The following is a 22890-nucleotide window of genomic DNA, read 5'->3' on the forward strand; positions in this document are numbered from 1 at the left end:
TGAGATTAAGAGGAGATAATTTTTGTAAAGCAGTTTGTAGACACTTAAAGTACCATATAACTGCTAACTATTTATATAATTTTAGTTGTATTTTAAATTTTAATTCTTTGAAAATGAGTCCCCTGTATATTATGTACATGCTAATTTTAGTCGCAGGAAGAGTCAGTTAAACAGAATACTCTATTCCTGAGTTGCTGGATAATGGGCTTACTGTCCTTTCTAGGGTTTGGTGCTATAAAAATTTCAGTTAATTACAGAAGTATGAAACAGTGCAGCAACCACTCTATGCATACATCCGGTTTTCAGAGGAAGAAAAATGATCTGTCTTAGGTAGGAAATAAGTTTTGATCAATGAAGATCAAGGCAATTGCTTTTGGCCAAAAAAACAGCAGCAAAAAAAGCAAAACCTTGTCATTACTTAGAAAAGAAAGAATGTCCCAAAGTCATTTTTCTAAGAAGAGAAAGTTATGGACGCATGAAAGTTCTCTTCTTAATTTCCTAAGTTATAATGGTTTGTCTTTAAAGTATTAAAAGTATTTCAATAATTTTTGGACACTTAACATTTGAGTATTAGGCTTGTTTATGGAAAGACTTTAAATGGAATGTACAGTCCTTTTAACTGGGAAACAATTTGAAAACATTTTTTGAAAGAACATTTTAGGCAAATAATGACTTGTGACTTTCATTTGCTGGCTTTCACTTGAGGATTGCACACTTGCCTCTTTGGGAGCAGATTTTTGGCAAATGGGATGGGGAGCTGTGTGTGTGTGGAAATTGGGGCTCTTGTGCTCTGAGGCCACAGCTTTCGGAAAGCTCTTTGGTGATTAACACAAGTAAATAGTTGTCCATTTATGCTTCATTACTGAATATTAGTCATACAGTAAATAACGTCTCGCTGGCAGTTTCCCCAGAGCACAGTAAATACTTACGTACAGTTTAGGGAGATGTTGAAAAAAAAAGGAAAAAAAGCAATATTAGCACTTTTTGTAAAGGAAAAAAAGAGAAATGGAAAGAGAAAAAGAAAAAAGTACTTGAAATTATAGTAGATGAGGTTGACAGGATGCTGTATCAACTTGTGAGTTTCTCCTAAAATTGATCCTTAAGGAAAAAGGAAATATTCTGAGTACTCCATTATTACTGCTGAAATTGAGTTTTTCCCCCTACTTAATTTTTAGTCACGTTGATGATATTTCCAGTAAAGTCCCACGGCATCTGAGTTCAGAGAATGTCTCTCCTAGCACTGATGTTAGCTGTTCTGTCTCTCAGTCTCTGTTTCTGTGTCTCTCTCTTTCTCATGCTAATGGATTTCATAGATCACAGATTAAGAGCCAGAAGGGGCTATAAAGGTCATCAGCTTCCTCATTTTACAGTTGATGAAACTGGGCCAACAGTGGCAGAATGAATGACTTGCCCAAGGCCACCCAGTTAGTTAGTAAGGCGCAGAGATGGGACCTGGGCCCGGGTCATTTTTTGTTTCAAAACCAGTGTTCTTTTCATTGTACCACAAAGGTCTCTCTACGTAGCTAAAGAACCTATATTTGAAAGAAAAGGACAGCATTGTGAATGATGGAAACATAAGAGTCATGTACCCTGGAAATTGCCATGAAATTTTAATTTTGGGCAAGAAAATGAGATAACTTTCATGTTCTTAGAGGGTATATTCTTATGTAAAGCTTCACTGGTTTTTCTCTCCACCTCTCAAATCATTCCTGGTCAGTTAAGAAGTTCAGTGAGATACTTTATCAATAGTAGTAGTAGTTATAATAATAATGCATTTATAGAGTGCTTTGTGATTTACAGAACAGTATACATTATCTCTTCTGATTCTATAATAGCTATTTAAAGCAGTTATCCATATTACCATTTTATGGATGAGGAAACTGAGGCTCAGAAATAAAGTGGCTTGCTCAGGGTTACATAAGTAGTAAGTATTTGTGGGTGGTATTTGATCTTCAGGTCTTCCTGACTCTTAAGTGTCTCTGTCCCTACTTGTTCATTGCTTCCACTTTCGGATGGTGGTTCCCAACTTATGAGCCCGCCATCCCTTATTGTAAGGGGATGAAGACACCAAGGATCACACATACTGACTGTTGTCATTTTGATTTTTATTTAAAATAGACAGCATGACTCAGTATGGTAAATAAGTAAACCTGCTTTCTGTAAAATGACTAGATACTGTATCATATATGTGTATGTGTACACACACACACATACACACACACACACACACGCACAAGTATATGCATTCTCTCCTTATCCCAAAATTATTAGTGCAGTTATACTAAGACTTTTGGGCTGCTATGTATATGTGCATACTTTGCTTTTTGTCATAAATATGGAAATAGAATTGTGGTTAATAAAATTCAAATTCATTTACAAGTATGTAGTTATAGAAGCTTTTTGTCATCTGGTGTTTGAATACTCCTGATAAAGTTACTCTTGTTGAACTATGCTGAGCATACATCTCTATAGCTACTGCACAATTTATCTAAAAATGACTGCTTTTTACACGTTGGCAACTAGTTCCTTGGCTGTTAGGACTGGAATTGAGAGTGACATTTCAACCTGTCATTGATGGCACCCTTTGATAGGTAAAATTGGCAGTAGGGCAAATGAAGAATTTTTTAGATTCTTTGCTTTTGCTCGAATGAGAACTCCAGGTGGTTGGTGATAGGAGATGAAGTATGATGAATGAGGAAGGAGAGAGAAAGCTACTGCACAATTTATCTAAAAATGACTGCTTTTTACACGTTGGCAACTAGTTCCTTGGCTGTTAGGACTGGAATTGAGAGTGACATTTCAACCTGTCATTGATGGCACCCTTTGATAGGTAAAATTGGCAGTAGGGCAAATGAAGAATTTTTTAGATTCTTTGCTTTTGCTCGAATGAGAACTCCAGGTGGTTGGTGATAGGAGATGAAGTATGATGAATGAGGAAGGAGAGAGAAAGCTAGTTTGTCTTTATTGCAGAGTGTGAGACAGGGAGTAATGTCCAGTGAGGCCATCACGATGGTTTGGAGCCAGGCAGTGAAGGACTTTAAAAGCCAATCAGAAAAGTTTCTATTTTATCTTAGAGACAATGGAAAGCCCCTGGGATTGATTGAGTAGGGGAGACACATGGTCAGATCTGTGCTTAAGGACAATCACTGCCATATGTGGACGATGGATTGGAGTTGGTTGAGACGAGGGCAGGGGACTCGTTAAGAAACTGTTAATGGCCACCTAGGTGAGAGATGATGAGGTTCTTAACTGAGGTGGTAGCTGTGAGTGGAAGAAAGTGCAGTGGGGGGGGGCTGGGGTCTAGTACAAGAGGTGTGAAGATTTGGCAACTGATTGGATACGTTAGCTGAGGGAGAGGATAATATCCAGGTTATAAATGTAAGTAAATGCCAAGGTACAGATGTGAGAGATAGAGTGTTGCCTACAATGAATAGTTAGTAAGCCACTTTGAAATAAGACGGGGTAGACAGGTGGGGGCCAGATTGTAGAGGGCTTTAAATGCCAGCTTGAGTTTTTATTTCACTTCAGGAAGAGGTTTTCCTTTTCATGAATTCTTGTATGTAACTAATAGATTACCTGTCCGAGTACGGAACCTGCCTTGCCCTTTGAAGCATCTTTTGTAATTCAGCCCTTCCAAATGTTCTGTTTTCTGGATATGATAGGAAGGGCTCGGTCTCAGGATAAGAGCAAGTAGCCAAAGGTGAGACCATAGCTGGGGATGAACCTATGAGGCCAGTCTTTCCTCTTTCTGTTTATCCTGTTTACCTGGCACTGTGCCTGTGACACTTGGCCACCTTCCTTCTCCATGCTCAGCAGACCCCAGAAATGAGGAAGAACTCAGCCATAAGAAAATTACATCATCCTAAACCCTAGTAGCTTTTCCTAATCAATAAGTTCATTTATTTCAGCTTGCTATGTGTCAGTTGCTGTGCTAGAGACAGAGAGGGATATTCAAAGATGAGTGCCCTCAAGGAGGTTACAGGCCGGTAAAGGACTACAGAAATGGATAAGAATAAATAGAATGCAAAAGAGAATGGAATGAGTGCCTAAAAGAGAGAGAAACCACTAGGAGATTTCAAAGGAGGGAGTGATCACACCCACATAGGAGGGATCCAGAGAAGCCCTTTAGGAAGAGGTGCCATGAGATGGAGGTCTCTCTCACTCTATAAAGTATGGGTGCTAGAAGGCCTGAAATTCTGTGATTCTATTTATAAATCCAGGAAGTTCAAGGAAGAAATTCAGGCTACTTCTAAGACCTTTTGTCTTCATCAATAAATACTACTTTCAGGGAGGTAGAATTGTGTAAGGGAAAGAACACTGAACTTGATGGTGCCTTGAAGATGGACAGCCTTGACTGTGACACTCCCTTAACTGATGTGAGCCATATCATTTGTAATCCTCTAGTGCAGCAAAAGGTCATGTGATATTTCCGTTTGTGTCTCAGCTCTCTGTTAGACTAACTTCTAAGCCCCATGAGGGCAGAAGTTGCCTCTTTTTAAAATAACATCTCTCCCTAGTACCCAAACTAGGGGTTTGAACACAGTAGATGCTTAATAAATGTGTCCCAAACAAATGAAATAATCTCTGTAGTGGTTATTGCGAGCGAAACACTTCTTAAAAACCTGAAGACCACAAATGAGGTATTATTACTATAATCATTATTAATTTGATTATTATTACTGTGATGGGTTTATGATTACATTGATGACTGGTTCAGATAGCAACTTGTCCATTCCTTCACATCTTATGTCACTCTTGCCTATATCTTCCTATAAATCTTTCGAAGGGGGTCCATATGATGTGCTAGAGGCCTTCTTTTAGGTCAGTGGTGTACAATAGAAACAGAAGGCTAAACTAGCAGGCCACATATCGACTTGGAAACCCCCAAAATAACATTACCATTTTCTATTGTGTTTTTATTTATTCTGGTAAAAATTTCCTAATTACATTTTAATCTGCTTGAGCCCTCTGGGAGTCAGGCATCCTTGGTCCTGTGTTTGACACCTGTTTTGGATCACCTGATACTCTGGATCACTGAATATCAGGGGAGCTTGGTGGTTGTCCACTGGTTGTTTTCCCTTGCTCGTAGTATGTGATTGGTCCAGCTGCTTTCTTAGTCATACATCTCTCTGATGATATCCTTTATCTGACTTATAAAAGCTGCCTGATTATTTTGATAGTTGTGTGACAGATTGGAGAGGGGAGAGAGTAGAGGTAGATGTATATATTAGAACACTAACATCTATGTGAGAAGTGAAGAATGCCTGAACTGAAATGGTGGTGGTAAATAGACAGATAAAAGAGATTTCAACAGTAGGATCAATAGGACATTAGATGTGGGAGGTAAGGGAGAAGGGAAGAATCACTGTTGACTATGGAGGAAGAAGGCTGAGAGACTGGGAAGATGTTAGTGCCATCAAATGAAATAGGAAAATTGAAAGGCAGAGGTTTTGGGGGGATGAATTCACTTTTGGACATGTTGAATATCAAGGCATTTTTATTGCTTCAGAACATCTGGTTAGAGAACCCATGCTTCCTTTAGACAAGCTTCTGTAGCATCTGCAAGACATTACTCATGCTCTGATCAACTCCCTTGTATCCTGCATTCTTTGCAAGTATTCAGTATCCACTGTCTTAGAAATTATGGCAAAACTGTCATCAGGAAATCTAAGAGACTGAAATAATTATTTTAGAATGAATACATTTTCAGTGTGAGCTTTCTGAGATTTTTTTACCCAGACTTCTGTTATTTAGTTAACATATACATCTATCTGTCTGTCTGTCTGTCTATCTATCTATCTATGGCAAGGTGAAGTAATGAGATTAATCAAATCCCACGTCTTGTGATGATACTTAATACATTAAACTAGTAGCACCCTTGAAAACTGGTTTCCTTACTTTAGAGTTATAGTGACCAATTCTGTCCTGTTGGTATGAAGGCTGCCCAGTTTGCTTAGTGGTGATGGGAGGGTTTTCTTAGACAGTAGGACATAAGGGACAGTAAAAAGGAACAGGCAGTCACACGGGTCTTGACATTTCCCATCCTTTCTCCATGAGTATGATGATAGTGAATAGTAAGTAATATCCACTCCTGCCACATTGATGGGTAGGAATCAGGGGCCACAGAAGATGATTGGGGATATGTGTGTGTGTGTGTGTGTGTGTGTGTGTGTGTGTGTGTGTGAGAGAGAGAGAGAGAGAGAAAGAGAGAGAGAGGGAGGGAGAGAGAGGGAGAGGGAGAGAGGGGAGGGGGAGGCGGAGGGGGAGGGAGAGAGAGAGGGAGGGAGAGAGAGAGAGAGGGAGAGAGAGAGAGAGAGGGAGAGAGAAAGAGGGAGAGGGAGAGGGAGGGAGGGGGAGGGGGAGGGGAGGGAGAGAGAGAGGGAGAGAGAGAGAGAGGGAGAGAGAGGAGAGAGAGAGAGAGAGAGAGAGAGAGAGAGAGAGAGAGAATAAGATGGTTTCCAAAAACACTACTCCATTTTTCTCTTTTACATTTATTAAGCTCTTCCTGTGTGCTAGTACTGAACTCAGTGCTAGATATAAATACAAAAAACAAGCTACCTCTGATCCTCAAGGAGATCACATTCCAGTAGGGAAAGAGAGCACACAGATGGGAGTCAAGACCTGGGAAAACTGTTTGATTTGGGAAGTCACAGGGGTGGCAAGCAGAGTCACAAGACATTGATGTGTTTCTAGGACCTGTAATGATTTGACTGATATTTCCAGAGCAAGAGGATGATAGGGAGAGGAGTGCCTGGACTGGAGCCAGACTGCTGAGTCCAACGTAGGGTAAATTATATCAGTATAGTGTAAAGATGGCCAGAGGACATGATTATGGGTCCAATTATTGTTTATTTATTTCAGTCATGTCCAACTCTGTGACCCCATTTGTGGTTTTCTTGGCAAAGATACTGGAGTAGGTTGATATTTTTTTCTCCAGCTCATTTTATAGATGAGGAAACTGAGGCAAACAGGGTCACACAGCTGGTAAGTGGATTTGTAAGGCCGGATTTGAACTCAGGTCCTCCTGCCTCAAGTTCTGGCACTCTATCCACTGTACCACCTAGCTGCACTGATGGGTCCAGTGGCACGTAGATATCGGTGAACTTTACATGAATCAGGAGTTTAGGGCCCCAGGGAAGGAGCTGGAGTGCCGAGTTGGAGGCAGAGATGGAGTGAAGTTAGGCCAAGTGCTGCTATCTTGGCTGTGGAAAAGAAGCAGGAGCCTTAGGAAAGATTGAGAAACAAAGGGCAAAACCATGTTAAAAAAATGACAGCTTATTTTTGTTTTTGAAGAATAGCAACTGCTCTGATTAATCTGTGCTGAAAGACACAGAAACTCATATACTTAATGGGTCTGTGGTGTCATCTGTGTCATACCTCTCCATTCCTTCTCATCCTATATGTTTATTGACCGTTTCTTAGCCTAAACTGGAATCTAAGGCCACATTCTGGTTCTTTTATCTCAGGGTTTATTTACTGTCTTTCATTCTTTAAAAAATATATATTTTTAATTGATGCCCTTAAAAAGGCATTTTCCATTGCCTTTTTCCATTGGCATTTTCTGTTGATCTTCGTCCACCCCTATACAACTCTTTTGTCTTCCATTCTTGATACACAACCAGCTTACCTCCTCTTCCAGTGATAGAGGATGCCCTTGTGGTTTTGAATCACTTCTACAGTACAAATTCTCATTGGTCACAGCTTGTACTAGTCATTCTTCTGTTGCTTTCATGGCTACTTCTAATTAAGTTTCTTTGGGGGAATCTTGTTGTTTCAGGATTCCCAACCACATAGCATAAGCAGGAGACAATAATATTCAAGAGATAGACCTTTGTGATGGGTAACAAGCGGTTTGAGATCATAGAAAACCATTTGTGACTTCCCAAATGTGATCCACCTTGATCTAGTACTCTCCATTCTGGTGTCAATCACTGCATTGGCCATCTCAAGTACTTGGACTAAGTTAATAAGTTAGCATCCTGCTGATGTCATTGCCGGTAGCTAAGCCTGTCTTTTTTTCATCCACATTGTTTTTCAAGAATAGAGGTTAGCTCATTCTTCTCTCATGGCTCTAGATTTCATTTAGGAGGATCCATAGTGTTGTGGGGGCTTAATGCAGCTAGTATAGGGGCATCTTGGAGGAGGAGTATTTGGATAATCCCAGCATCAGTAGGGAAAAACACATATTAGCCAGGGGGGAAAAGTCTCTATAAAAAAAAAAAAAGAAAAACGAGTAGTGATAGGCGAAGATAGTAAATCCTTGGTGCAAGACCATCTTGTTACCTAGCAACTTCATCTTGGTGCCTCATATTTTTGGAATAGTCTTACCAGAAACAACAGAAATGCAGGCAGTCCAGTTGGAGTCCTTATTTTGATACCTGAAGTCTACAACATGGAACATTTCACTCAGATTGACCTACCAGTAGTAACTTTCCCAGAGGTCAAAGGGGTGGTTGGGTCTCTATCACTGGCTCCAGTTCAGACTTAGGAATCAATTCTTTTGGGAATTAGAGGAGGGTAACAGGGATAAGGAATTGTTGAACACAATGTGGCCTTGACGCCCCTCTTGTCCATCTTTCCCTAAATATGGCTGAGGGAGTACCCTGGGCCGTACAATGTAAGTGCTGTTATTATTTATCATTATTAATGAATGAATGAGAAATTTAAAAGTACTTTAAGTATTGGGTAATAGAAAAAAAAGAGACAGTCTCTTTGCTCACATGGTTGAGGAAGGCTGCATTTGAAGAAGAGTTCACCTACAAGGCAGGTAGAACAGACCAGAAATTCTGAGGTCACAACAGAGTGGCAGCAAGGCCCAGAGGTCTTTAGGATGCACCAGCAGGTCAGATGTCCAGGGGTCTGGAAGGTGGGGCCACAATATCTTGACCTAACTGTTGCAGCCTGGTGGTCCTCCATCTCAGTGTAAGGCTTGTAGCTGGTGACTTCCCCCTTATCCAAATAATATAAACAGAGCATTTTAGGGTTAGGGGGAAGGCATAGGGGTGAGATTGGGAGGGGGTCTGGGTGGCCTGGAAGTCACTGGGGAGGGGTCTGAGGTTAGGTATCCAGTAATTCAGTTAACCAAACAGTTTGTTTTGAATGTAGAGCTCATGAAGTACAGTGAAATAAACCAGGAAAGTTAGATGGGAGACAGATTGTAGACAGACTGAAATGCCAGGCTAAGGATTTTGTATTTTATCCTATAGGCCCTGGGGAGCCACTGAAGGTTTTTGAGCAAAGAAGTGACTGGTCAGACCTGTGCCTTAGGAAGATTATTTTGGCAGCTCTGTGAAGGATGGATTGGAGAGGGGAGAGACTGGAAGAAGGGAGACCAATTAGGATGCTATTGCAGTAGTCCAGGTGAGAGGTAATGAGGGGCTGGAACTAGGGTGGTGTCCATGTAAATGGAGAAGATGGGACAGATGGAATGGGGACTGGTATTTAATATATACCTATTGATCGAGAGAGTGAGGAGAAAGAAGCCTTTGAAGGGAGGGAAATGAAGATAAAATCAAATAATAAAAATTTGAAGCCATGAGGGTTCAGCTGAAATTAGGTAACATAATGGAGCCAATTAACATAATAGCTGACTTCTGCAACAACCTTCCAGCAGTCCTCATTTGAGCATTGATGGGGTTAGAGAATCAAGAGTTATTTCACCTCACTGACCACTTTTTTCCTCATCTGTAAAATGGGGGCAGTCATTCCTAAGATCAATTTCACAGGGTTGTTGCGAGAGAAAAATGAAGTAGTATGTGAAGTGCTGTAATATGCCATATTTATCATAAGGAGTTGAAATACTTTGATAAAATTCCTGGAGTTAAAAACCTTCATTTTCATGTCTTCCAGTGAGGAGTTTGGAGGTAATTGATAGCTCAGTGGATAAAGTATGTGGCCTGGAGTCACGAAGACCTGCATTCAAATGCCACCTGAAACACAACTTAGCTGTGTGACCCAGGACAAGTCACTTAATCTCTGATTGCCTGACAAAATAGATTCACTGGAGAAGGAAATGGCAAACCACTCCAGTATCTTTGCCAAGAAAACCCCAAATGGGGTCACAAAGGGCTGGACACAACTGAAAAATGACTGAACAACACCAAAATCGAGGAGTTGAGAAAAGTTTACATTTAGAAGTTTCCAAGCAAGACTCTTAGTATCTTGATCTAATTGTTTCACTGTTGGATCTACAGTGAAAGGGTATTCGTTAGGGTTAGATGACTTTTAGTCTCCTTATGTGTTAGGAGTGAGTTTTTCTCATCTGGTTTTTCTTTCCAAAGCAGATAAATGAGTTAGCCCATGCAAAATTATGGCACATATCCGTTTGTACACTGCTGTCTCCAATTCCTTGGAACTCTGAGCCACTTCGTTTTCCTTATTGTTGGAGGTTCCCTCCTTCTGCTCAACTGGTGAGGGGTTTGGAAGCATCTGTTGTTCCTAATTGAATTCTCTTTAGCAATTGGCTATCTTTAGGAAAAGGAAACCCAAAAAGCTACGACTGTTACCATTTGGGCAGTCATTTAACTGTACACAAGCCTTTGCTTTGTTAAATCATCTTTCAGCAGACACTCTCCTTTCTCCTGTTACTTCTCACATTAAGTATCCGTCCCTGTTGAGGAGAAATAATGTAGACTTAGCTGTAATAGAAGTTTTATCTCATATAACACCTAATCTTTGATATAAAAGTACTTCTGATTTTCTGAGGAGGTTTTTCATGTATTTAAAATGTATTTTCTTGTACCTTGGTGAGTCCATTGATTCCCAGTGAAAAGGAGAACTGATCATTTAAGCATTTAAAGATTGCCTTACTTGAAATGTTAGAGTGAATGTTTGTATCCCCAAAACAATTGGATTATCTAGTCAAAAGTTATCATAAAAAAATTTTTTTTTAGTTGAAGCTAGTGTTTGTTGTGATAACATAACATTTTCGGGGCAGTTAAATAGTGCAGTGGATAGAGCACTGGACCTGGATTCAGGAGGACCTGAGTTCAAATGTGACCTCAGACCCGTAACGCTTATTAGCTGTGTGAGCCTAGGCAAGTCACTTAACCCCACTGCCTAGCCCCTCACACCCCCAAAAAAGCATATTTTTGTTATAATTCAGAGGATAACTTTGGATTTTGAGTTCAGAGAAATATCTCTGTTTAGGGAGGTTGCCATGCTTGTTCTTCTTGCTTCTTATAATTGTTTGGAGAAAACTTCAATACTCTTAAGTGACTTAAAGAGTCCACGTTTTCTAATCAGCAGTTCGTAGGCTTCCTTATTGATTATTTAATTCGTAGATATTGGTGTACAAATAAAAGACCAGTTAGAAATAAATTAGTGACCCTGGTCAAATTACTTTTTGTAAAGCATGTTTTTATAGGGTCGAGATGGAGAAATCGACACACCATTTCAGTTCCAATATTGAGCCATGGTAATAGAGTTAGGGAATACTAGACTCTAAGGGACCTTAGAGATTATCTTCTCCATAACACAGGAGAAAAAGCATGAGGCTCAGGTGGTAAAATGAGGCAGATCTGGTACTAGAACCCAGGTCTTCTGACTCCTTAAGTCCAGGGTTCTTTTTACTGAAATTTTAAAGACTTTTTTCAGATCCTTTTATGTTTTCATTTGTCATTGCAAATTTACCATAGATTTTTACTTAGACTTCATGACTTGCTCTAATTTTTAAGTTTTTGAGTTACTTTTCATTAATTATATTTGAGATTTACTATCTCTTATGGCGGGGTAAATGTTTAACAACCAGCTTTAAAAAAATGTATGAGTGGCACATTTTAAAGTTTAATCTGTATTATTAACATTTTCTCCCCTCACTTTTATAAGTCTAGACTAGTGGTGTCAAATCTAGATAGAAAAGGGGGATGTTAATTGCTATATAAAGATCCTTGCAGACCACATATTAGTTTAGAAAATCACGTTATGACCAATATGGAAATAGGTTTTACATGATTGCATATATATAACTTATATCAAATTGCTTGCTATCTTAGGGAGAGGCGCAAAGGAGGAAGAAAAGGAGAAAATTTGGAACTCAGAAATTTATAAAAAATGAATACTAAAAATTATTTTTACATTTAATTGGGAAAATACTATTAAAAAAGAAAATCACATGTTAACATTATGTTCTGTTGTATTTTTATTTTGTTAATTATTTCCCAACTACATTTTAATCTAGTTTCCTGACTCCCCTGCATGTTTGGTACTTACGATCTAGACCATCCATAAAACAATAAATCAAGCTGAGATCCAAGATATAAATGCTCACAATGAAAATTTAACAATTAGCTCTCTTGTTAGAGATAGCCATAGCATGCCCCTGGGTTGAGGTGGCCTCCTATCTATATGTGTCATCTGACAGGGATAGGGACTAGATCTGAGATTTCTTTGCTTTTAGGAACTCCCAGGTGAGAAAATTCCTTCTACTAGTGTGAATCAGCTTCCTTCCCCCTTTCTCCGAAATTTATAGTCTTAGGGAATTTCCAGCAGCCCTACTAGATAAAGTGACTTGCCCATGCTCACACAACTATTCTGTATCAGAGGTGGGACATGAAACAGGTCTTCCTGGCTTTGAGGTCACCTCTCTATCCACTGGTGCATACAGCTTCTCAGTAAAAAATAAAATTACTATTTAAAAATATGTACAACAGAACAATTTGTGGTACACAAGTGTAATGGAATATTACTATGCTGTAAGCAGCAGCGTGGTGTAGTAAAAATAAAGCCCTTGTAATGTGTGTAATAAAACAAAACAAATTCCCACATTGGCTGTGTCTGAAAATATATATCTTATATTGCCTCTTGAGTCTATTCATTCTCTGTCAAGAACTGGATAACATGATTCATCAACATCTAGTACTCTGGAATCATAACTGGTTATGGTATCGATCAGCGTTAAGTCTTTCGAAGGTGCTGTTTTTTCTTGTTATTGTATAAATTGTTCTCCTGGTTCTGTTCACTATACTCTGCATCAGTTCATGTAGGTCTTTCCTGTTTTTCTGAAACCATCCTTTTTGTTATTTGGCTGAGCCAGAAGTCAAGAAGACCTGAATTCAAATGTGGCCTCAGAAACTTACTAGCTGTATGACCCTGGGCAAGCCACTTAACCTCTGCTTGCCTCAGTTTCCTTATCAGTAAAATGAGGCTAATAATAGCATCTGCCACCTAGGGTGGTTGTGAGTATCAGAGGAGATAATAATTATAAAGCACTTGGCATACTACCTGGCACATAGTAAGTGCTGTATAAATGCTAGCTATCATAATAATTTCCTATGAAATAATACTATTCCATTACATTCACCCGCCATAATTTGTTCAGCTATTTGCCAATAGATAAGTACCTTTCACCTTATAATTTCCAGTTCTTTGCTGCTACAAAAAGAGATGCTATAGATATTTTTGTCCTTATGGATCCTTTTCCTTTTTTCTTTGACCTTTTGGGATTTAGGCCTAGCAATAGTGGTATACCTGGGTCAGAAAGTATAGTAACTTTTGGGACATCATTCCAAACTGTGCTTTAGAATACTTATGCAAATTCACAGCTCTACCAGGATCCTATTAGCATGCCTCTTTTCCTGTAGCCCCTACATCAATTGTTCTTTTCTTTTTATATCGTTGTTGCCAGTCTGATGAGTGTGAGTTTCTTTAATTTTATTTTTTCTAATCAATTAGTGATTTGGGGGCATAATTCCATATGTTCGTTGATAGCTTGGATTTCTTTTGAAAACTATCTGCCTCTTGTTCTTATAAATTTGAATCAATTCCTTATTTGTCTTATATATGAAATCTTCATCAAAGATATTTGCTACAAAGATATTCCTTCACCTGACAGTTTCTCATCTAGTCATAACTGTATTTGTTTTGTTTGTGCAAAATCTTTGAGTTTTTCTGTTATAATATAGTTATATAGACTTGATATAACTGTGTTGTGAGATGAGTAAGAACCAGTATTATTTTTCTAGTAGATAGAGAACCAGCTTTGGAACTAGGAAAGGCCTAAGTTCCCCACTACAAAACATTCAGCAATTAGTCATCCAGGTTTCGTTGAGCTTTTCTTTTGATTTTTTGCCATCTTCCTTTTAGTTCTAAATTTAAGCAGCTGGCTAATTCTAGGTCTGATGTCAAATTATATCATTATTAAGCATTAGCATTGGACCAAGAGTCAGGAAAACCTAAATTCAGATCTGGCCTCAGAGACTTCATACCTGTGTGACTCTGAGCAAATCTTTCAATCTCTGTCTGCCTCAGTGTCCTCAACTGTATAGTAAAGATCATAGTAGCACCTATTTCCCAGAATTGTGAGGATAAAAATGAGATAATATTTTTAAAATACCTAGCACAGTGCCTGGCATGTAGTAGCTGCTGAATAAATGCTTTTTCCCTTACTCTTGCCTCTTTCGTTTATTGTTTTTTATCATCTTCACTTTTATCCTCTCTTTTGCATCTTTTAGGAGACCAAGGAGTTCCATTAGTGGAAGTTGAAATAAAGCATTTCTTACACCCTTTATCTATGAATGTCCTTCTTACACCCTTTATCTATGAAATATAAGTTTCATAAGGGCAAAGGTCATTTTTTATCTAAACTGATTAAACCCCCCATTTTGTAAACAGTGCTCTGTACATAGTAGGTTTTTAATAAATACTTTTTGAGTTAATCTCAATTGAACTTCAACTTGTCTCACACTAGCCTAATCTGTTGATGAAGAAGTTTAGTAATTGGCATCTTTGTTTTCCATAAAACAAGTTAGAGCATAGTTGCATGAACCTAGCAGAGTTAAAGAATTTTTTGTTCTACCTAGCTTCTTTTATTCTTGTCAGAGCCTTTTTTCTATATTAACCTCTATGAAAGAAGAATAAAAAGGAAGGGAACAAGCATTTATTAAGCACCTACTGTGTGCTAAGCACTCTACAAAGATCATTTCATTTGATCTCGTAAGCTGCTATTTCAATCTCCCAGTCATTCAGCAAGCATTTAGTGCTTGGATTACAAAGATGAAAGTGTTACTAATAGCCCGTTGTCCTCTAGGAAAATACAAGAGAGGTAATAGTAATTAAAGCAAAGTATAGTAAAAGGGACGTTGGTTATGGACTCAGGACCTGGTTTTGAATCTTGACTATGTGACCTTGGGCAAGTTTTAATGACCCCTCAAGGCCAGCTATGATCTATGATCCTGTGATCGAGACCATACATAGCACACTTAGATGATTGAGTGATTGTTCAAAACAGTCCCCAGTCCTAATGGAATTCTTTGACTTGCAAGACAGCAGTGGACTTAGTGAATGAGCAAAAGAAGGCAGTGGAAAGTTTTCCCATATTCTTTATCCCCTAGAAGTTCATGACAAACCTCATTTCCCTCACTGTCCCCTCCCTTCTCCTATTCCTCTCCTCTTCTCTCCTCTCCTCTGCTCTCCTCCTCCTCTTCCTTTTCTCTCCCAGGACTGCTAGATCAGGAGCATCCTGTAGGTAGTTTGTCAGTACTTTGATGAAATCTGGGTCAATCCTCTCATGTTATTCTTGTAGAGAAGGTGGAGAGCTATAAGCTTGATGATGTGGTAGATTTAGGTAGATTTGGACCTAGGTGAGCAACCTGATCCAACTGGCTCTGAATCAGCTTGAAGGAAGGTTCATTGATTTCAGTGCCATAGGCATCCGCATCCATGTTTGGTCCTGTGTTGTAGTTTAGCATTTTTTATGAATGCCCAACTCTGCCTTGATTATGGCATAGCAGGTTTATTTTCCAATCTGCCGATGACACAAAGCCAGAAGGAATAGATACACGGTCTAACTTAATGATCTCCACAGACTGGAATGTTGGGTCAAATCCAATAAGATAAATTTAATGGGGATAGATGCCAAATTCTTATACTTGCATTCAGGAAATAAGCTTTACCAGTGCAAGATATGAATCAATAAGTATTTATCATGGGGGAAGTGTGAAGTTTGGTTAATGAGGACTTCATCTGGGAAAGATTTCAGTGGACTGCAAACTCCATATGAATGAACAGTGTGATATGGCAAGCCATAAGAGCCATGTTGACTTAGGTTGCATCAAGAGAAGCTATCAGCTAAAGGAGATGCTAGTCCTGTATTCAGCTCTGGTCAGAACATACCCAGTCCGTTGTGTTTAGTTCTGATCATTACATTTTAGGGGAGACATTGATAATTTGAGATTCCATGCTGCTGTCGAATGCTCTTCTATCTTCCTCTTTCCTTTTCTGCCTCTTCTTCCCTCCTCCAAGATTTATAAGTTAGAATTACCTTCTTTTGCCACTAGATGTCATTCGGGCACAAATTTAAGGCTCTCTTTTTTCAAATTAATTAGGTGGAAAAAAATTATCTTCCTGTTGGGTAAATGTGGTGTATATGTTTTTTGAGACAACACGTTCATGGAACTCTTTGGGCGAAGTTTAAAAAATATTGCTTTAACTTTGATGACCTACCACAATTCTTACCAGGATTTTCAGAAGTGGTACCAACCCAGGTCAGGTCATTTCATAACTTTGAAAGAACAGTGTGACATGACCATTCAGCAGTTTTGCCCTCAAAATACCAAGTGCACTGTGTGGTTCAGGGCTAACGAAATACAATTCAAAGGATACATCTTGTCTGTTGACTCTTTAAAGAAAGTGATTCCATTCAACAGTGGGGAGTCATTTTTAAACAACTTCATTAGCAGAAACCATTAAAACAATAATAGAAGCTTCTTATATTTTGTACATTTTCTTCTTTAGTATTTATCAGGAGCCTCCTATGTATCACGTGACACAATCCTAAGTACTAAGAATACAGGAATGACAAATAACACATTTTCTATTTTGATAGTTTTATGGGCAAGGAAGGCAATTTGGGTAAGTGCACAGATAACTAGGATATAGACACACCCAGCATGAGCTTATCCCAGATGAAGTCATTTTGCATTGGCATCAATTGTACATTATAATTAAATCCCATGATAAAGTTTTGAAACCTTGATTTACCGTTATTTGTTCACTTGTAACATTGTACTCATGGAAGTAAGTGCTCCCTGTAACTTTTTTTCGCTTAGCATCAGGTTTTTGTAGAAGCACTTGTGATCTTTGGCAGGGTATACCTGCACAAGTTCAGCTCTGATAAGGGTTTAAGAAAAGGACAGGAGCAAGCCATGAGAAATTCAGAAAAGGAGAGATTATTTTTAGCTTTACTGATAGATTTTAAGGTGGGGGGCGGGAAGCCCAAAACTTTGTGCAATTAAAAAAGCAGACAACTTTAACATTTTTTTCTGGTCTAGGAAAAAAGAAGAAAAAGTGAAAATTAGCTCTTTGCATGAAAATACTTTGTCTTTTATGTTTACCTGACAAGTATATTAAAAATTTATTCCATTTTTTAAAAATATAGAAAATATTTATAATGAGAAGTTAACCCAACATTCAAAGGCTATATTTACTGTGGATTTATTGTTTAATTTTTTAAAATCCACCATGAATAGTTTTGTTTTAATTAATAATTATTGTTTTCTATATGTATATAATACAAAAAGTAATCCAGTAGGGATTACTTTTTGAGTTAGAAATGGTTTATCTCTTTATTTTCACAAATTGAGTTATTTAACTTTGGTAAATACAGTCAATCATCATTTAGTTTTCTAATGTAGGTGTAAAATGTGCTTAGAAAAAATAAAAAATATAATCACTGCTTAAAAATATGGAATAACCAAACCACTGAGTTAAGCATTTGTTCAGTGCCTACTATATGTGGTACAACATATCAGGTTGTGATTACACCTGCCTGTAAGGAGCTTCTTCTATGAGGAATATCATAGGTAACTTTAAGTAAATAAAGCAAAGTGGATGAGGGAGCAAAACCTAACCCCTAGGAGGGATTAGGAAAGGCTTTACTTAGGGGGGTGTGGTGGGGAGTGGTTCATCTGATCTTACTCTTAATAGGCTGAGGAGGGAGAGGTCATTGGAGGTGGGGGGATGGTAGCTTTCTGCAAAGGCACAGGGTGGGAGAAAGGATGCTGAGTTTCAGAAATAGCTAGGAAGCCTGTTTGGCTTGAATATAGAGTGTATGAAAGGGAGTAGTATCAGATGAGTCTGGAGAAGTAAGCTAGAACCAGATTGTGCAGGGCTTTAAATACTGAGAAGAAAAGTTGGTGTTTTTATCCTGGGGGCATTAGGGAGCCACTGAAGATTTCTGAGCAAGGGAGGCACATGAACAGAGTTGGTCTCTAGGAATAATTTCTCCTAAGCACCATAGAAGTCATCATCAGTTCAGCTCCTTCATTTTATATGTTATGGAAACTGAGGCCCAGAGAGGTTAAGGACCTGAGGCCACACAAGAGGGATGGGTACTGGATTTGAAACAGAGGACCTGGGTCTGATCTGAGCTTTGCTATTTACTGTTTGAGTGACTTGAGGCAAGTCAGTTTGCTTCTTCATCTGTAAAGTGAAGAGTGTTTCTAGAAGTTCTCCAAATGCCTTAGAACGTTTAGAGATGGAAGGAACCCTAGAAGTCATTTAGTTCAACCCCTCTCCTTTTACAGATGAATAAACTGAGGCCTAGAGTGGTCAAATGACCTGGCCATGATGACTCGGGAATAACTGGCAGTGGCAAGAATTGAACCTAGGTTCTCCAGTTCTAAAGTTCTTTTTGTTTATTGTGTCATGCCTGGTGTTAGATCATGGCAAAAGAAATGATGAAGTTATTCTGTGAGGATCCTAGGATTATAGATTTGGAACTGGAAGTGGATAGAACACTGGATCTGGCATTAGGAAGATCAGAGTTCAGATGCAGCCTCAGATATTGGCTGCCTTTGGCTGCCTCAGTTTCCTCATCTGTAAATAGGGGATAATAACGGCACTGACTTTCTAAGATTGTTGTGAGGATAAAAAGAGATAACATTGGAACATTTTGCAAACCTTAAAACTATGATGATATGGGGCAGCTAGTTGGCGAAGTAGATAGAGTGCTGGGCCTGGAGTCAGGAAGACCTGAGTTCAAATCCAGCCCTAGACACTTGCTAACTTGCTCCTCGACAAGTCACTTAACCTCTGGCTGCCTCTCATCTTCCTCATCTGTAATTTGGTGATAATAGAGACAACTACTTCCTAGGGTTGTGGTGAGGATCAAAAGGGATAATATTTGTGAAAGGCTTAGCACAGTGCTGGGCACCTAGTAGACGCTTTATAAATGTTAATTGGAATGATGAAGATAGTGATAATGATGATGATATAGTCAGTGATGATGATGTTGTCAACGGCCAGACTCCTTATTTTGTTCAAGAATAAATTTGAGACCCAGAGCGGTTAGAAAGTGAAAGATCCAGGACATCAGACTGGGTCCTTTGAACTCCAAATGGAATGCTTGTCTCGTTCTATCGTACTTCCTCTTGGGAGCTAACTCAGGAGCTGACAAGGTTCTGCTATCTCCTTTCCTCCTGAAGGAATGGAGTGCTTTATTTCATTTTGGATGGAATCTCTGCTACCCAGTATCATATGGAAGGAAGACACTTCAGAAATCCAAAAGGAAGGAGAAGCCCTGGTTTTTTATTTTCTTCCTAAAAATGGATTTGAAACCAAAGATGATTCTGTCCTGCCTTCTTTGAGAGCCAAAGACTGTCCCTTTAAAAGGATCCCAAGTTATAACAATAACACAACTTTTAACCTTGCCCCAGTGTCCAGTTTTTGATTCTTTGGCACCTGGCGAGGGGCCATCATTTGTCTTGGAACCAAGATCTTATATAAATAATTGTATTTAACCTTCCAGGCATTGTGAGGAATCTTTTCACGGGAGCCACATTTTTGTCCTTCTGGCCCCATACTGCTTTGAAAGACATGTCTTTATGTTACATCAGTCGCACTTTCAAAACAAAACAAAACAATATGATTCTCCTTTCCTGATTTTTCAAGATGATACTTCTGGACCACAGCTCATGGCAGTTGATCAGAAGCCTTTTAGAACGGACCTTTTGGACTTAATAGTTGAAAGACAATACAGACTAGTAGGAGGAAATCATTTAGCCATTTTCCTTCAGGGGAAACCTGGGTTCAGGTCCAGCGTCTGTGGGCAAGGCCCTTAATCTCTCAGGGCTCCCAGCATTGCTCTAAGATGTTCTAAAAGTTAATCAGCAACTGAGAACTTGCTGACCTGTGTCTCTGGAGGGTGTCTCCCTTGCTGATGAAATTATAGGTGTGTTCTAGGAAAAAAAAAAGTTGTGTTTATAGACAAATTTGGAATTTGTCATACCTCTTACATAGAATTCCAGGTTAATTTTCCATGTCAACCTCTTGGCCTTTGACAGTCCCTCAGGGAAGATTGGTAGACTCTTTATGAATTCGTGTGGGCTTGAACATCTTGAGGGAAGTAAAAGTTTCTGGAAAAAATATGAATTATAATCTGGGTCAGAGTGGAGCTAATTTGGCCCTAGCTTGATCTAGCTAGGTTAATATTTCATCTATTTTATGACATGTCATTGAAGCTAATGCACCATAGGTGATCTCCTTAATTTGTAGCTTCTTAAGAGGAAGGGTATTGTAGCTTAGTGGAAAAGATACTTGACCTGGGTTTAGGATGGCCTGAGTTTTCAAATCTTGCCTCCATTATTTGCTGTTTATGGGACACTGGACAAGTTATTGACATTTTCTGGTCTTAGTTTCCTCCTCAGTAAATGCGTATGATGATAGCACCTACCTCACTGAATCGTGTGAAATAGAAATGCGTTAAGTGCTTACTGTTTGTTGAACACTGTGCTAAACTCTTGGGAGTACAAGTAGAAAAATGAGCCAGACCCCGTTCTCAGGGTGTTAGTGTTATCATTAGGAGAGATAACATGTAAAGGAGAGTTCAGCTTCATAGGAGGCAAGTAGAAGGAAAGGCTGGGAGGCCGTGAGGGTCTAGAGGGCAAAGCAGCAGGGAAAATGTAAGGCCCCCTACCACCTCACCAGAGTAGGAGTGTCGTGGGTCTCTTGGCACATCTTAAAGTAGCTGTAATTGTGGTATTGTGATATTTGCTTTATTTCTTTAATTGTTGATAAATCAAAATAAATTAATTTTAAAAAAGATTTACTGTAACAAAAAAAGAATTAATGTATAATACCATTATTAAAGAAATAAAGCAAATAACACGATACCGTAATTACAGCTACTTTAAGATGTGCCAAGAGACCCATGACACTCCTTGGCATTTTCAATTTGGGATCTCTTTCAGGAGGTCATCAATGGGATTGTTTCTATGGCTATTTTACCTTCTGGTTCTAGGACCTCAGGGCAGTTTTCCTTGATGATTTCCTGGAAAATACTGTCCAGGCTCTTTTTTTCATCATGATTTTCATGTAGACCAATAATTTTTAAATGGTCTGTCCTGGATCAGTTTTCCAGGTCAGTTGTTTTACTAATGAGGTATTTTACATTTTCATCTGTTTTTTCATTCTTTTATTTTTGTTTGACTGATTCTTGCTCTCTCATAGAGTCATTAGCTTCTATTTGCCCAATTCTAATTTTTAACAAATTACACATTAATTCTTGCTGCTGTAGTATTTTCCTTCTTCTCTAGCATCTCCAGCTACTTCTGAGTCACTGTAAGCTGGGAAATAAGTTAATTAAATTTATTAGGATTTTATGTAAATTAAGAATAAATAGACTCTGAGTAAGTGATGTTATGAGAACTCCCTATGAGATAAACGCATGAACTTTAGTGCTTGGACTTTATGACACTTGCTTTGGTTGTTCAGAGGCCTTTTTTGCTTACCTTCCTAGTTTTCACTGTGTTCTTGATAATTAAATTCTCCAGATAAGTGAACTCTAGATAAGGAACGTCCTTTTGGGTGTGTACAGAAAGATATTAGTTGTCTAGATATATCTATTCTGGGCATGCGACAGGCCTAGAGGTCAGAAGAAACTTTAGGCAAGCCCAGGAGCTCCTTTGTTCCTACTTTCACATGAATTCTTACTTATTCTAAAATGTCTTCTGGATTGGATTGGAACACAGTAACCTCAGAAGGACTTTATAGGTAAGTGGATTATTTCATGTAGCATTGTGGACCAGGATCTTGGAACTCTTGATACCTCTAATTAATACAGACTCCTCTGTGTCAAATTGAAAGTCCTTCAAAGCTGAGATCCAACTTGTTTTTATATTGTTGTGAGTTACTGCCTTTTACATCCTCTTTAATCCAGATCCTCACATGTCACTTTCCATCCCTCATGTCCACACCTTTGCCCAAGCTTTCCTTCTTGACTGGAACGCACTGTCTCCTTATCATGTATCTCTCCCCAACACTCTCCCTCCACACTCCCCCTCCCTGGTCAAACATTTATTTTTCTTTCTTCCCCACCCCAGGAAAAAAAAATGATTGGAACAAATCAGTAAAGTTTTTGCAGGATTGCGTAGCATCTTGCCCGTGTGAACCTCCTAACAACCCAGTGTGGTATGTGTTGCAAGTATTATGTTTCCCATCTGACACGATAGGCTTTCACTGAGAGAAGTCAAGGAATTTACTTAAGGCCACTCAGCTAGTAAGTAGCAGAACCAAGACTAGGCCTCAGTTTTGCGACTTCTGTTCCGGTGATTCTTGCTTCTGCGTGCTATATCTCCATTCCTCGTGTTCTGCTGCTCTGCAGCTAAGTGGTCACAGACACTAGCTGTGTGACCTTGGACAAGTCACTTAATAAGCTCTCTATGCCTCAGTTTCCTCATCTATAAAATACAAATGATAATAACGCCTACTTTTTGCTGAGTTGTTGTGTGGATCAAAGGAGATAACATGTAAAGCACTCTTCAAATCTTAAAGTTCTGGGGGCATCTAGGTGGTGCAGTGGATAGAGCACTGGCCCTGAAGTCAGGAGGACCTGAGTTCAAATGTGGCCTCGGACCAAACACTTGACACTTACTAGCTGTGTGACCCTGGGCAAGT

General features: G+C 39.0%; 1 protein-coding gene across 6 annotated transcripts in view; it reads left to right on the top strand.

The window, feature by feature from the left end:
* GRB10 (growth factor receptor bound protein 10) overlaps positions 1-22890 on the top strand; it is a 284264-nt gene that overhangs the window by 97607 nt on the left and 163767 nt on the right. For 2 of the 6 annotated variants that reach the window (XM_078152260.1, XM_020981304.2), the window contains one exon: positions 9207-9360. The exons of 3 other annotated variants lie outside the window; for them this stretch is intronic. The gene's annotated coding sequence lies outside the window, so the exon portion shown is untranslated. Of the gene's footprint in view, positions 1-9206; positions 9368-22890 lie in introns of all 6 variants that reach the window. One more of the 6 variants, XM_020981306.2, reaches the window with a different exon arrangement.

The sequence above is a fragment of the Phascolarctos cinereus genome, unplaced genomic scaffold (genome assembly GCF_003287225.1).
Source record: "Phascolarctos cinereus isolate Bilbo 61053 unplaced genomic scaffold, phaCin_HiC Scaffold_4;HRSCAF=312, whole genome shotgun sequence".
NCBI lineage: Eukaryota > Metazoa > Chordata > Mammalia > Diprotodontia > Phascolarctidae > Phascolarctos > Phascolarctos cinereus.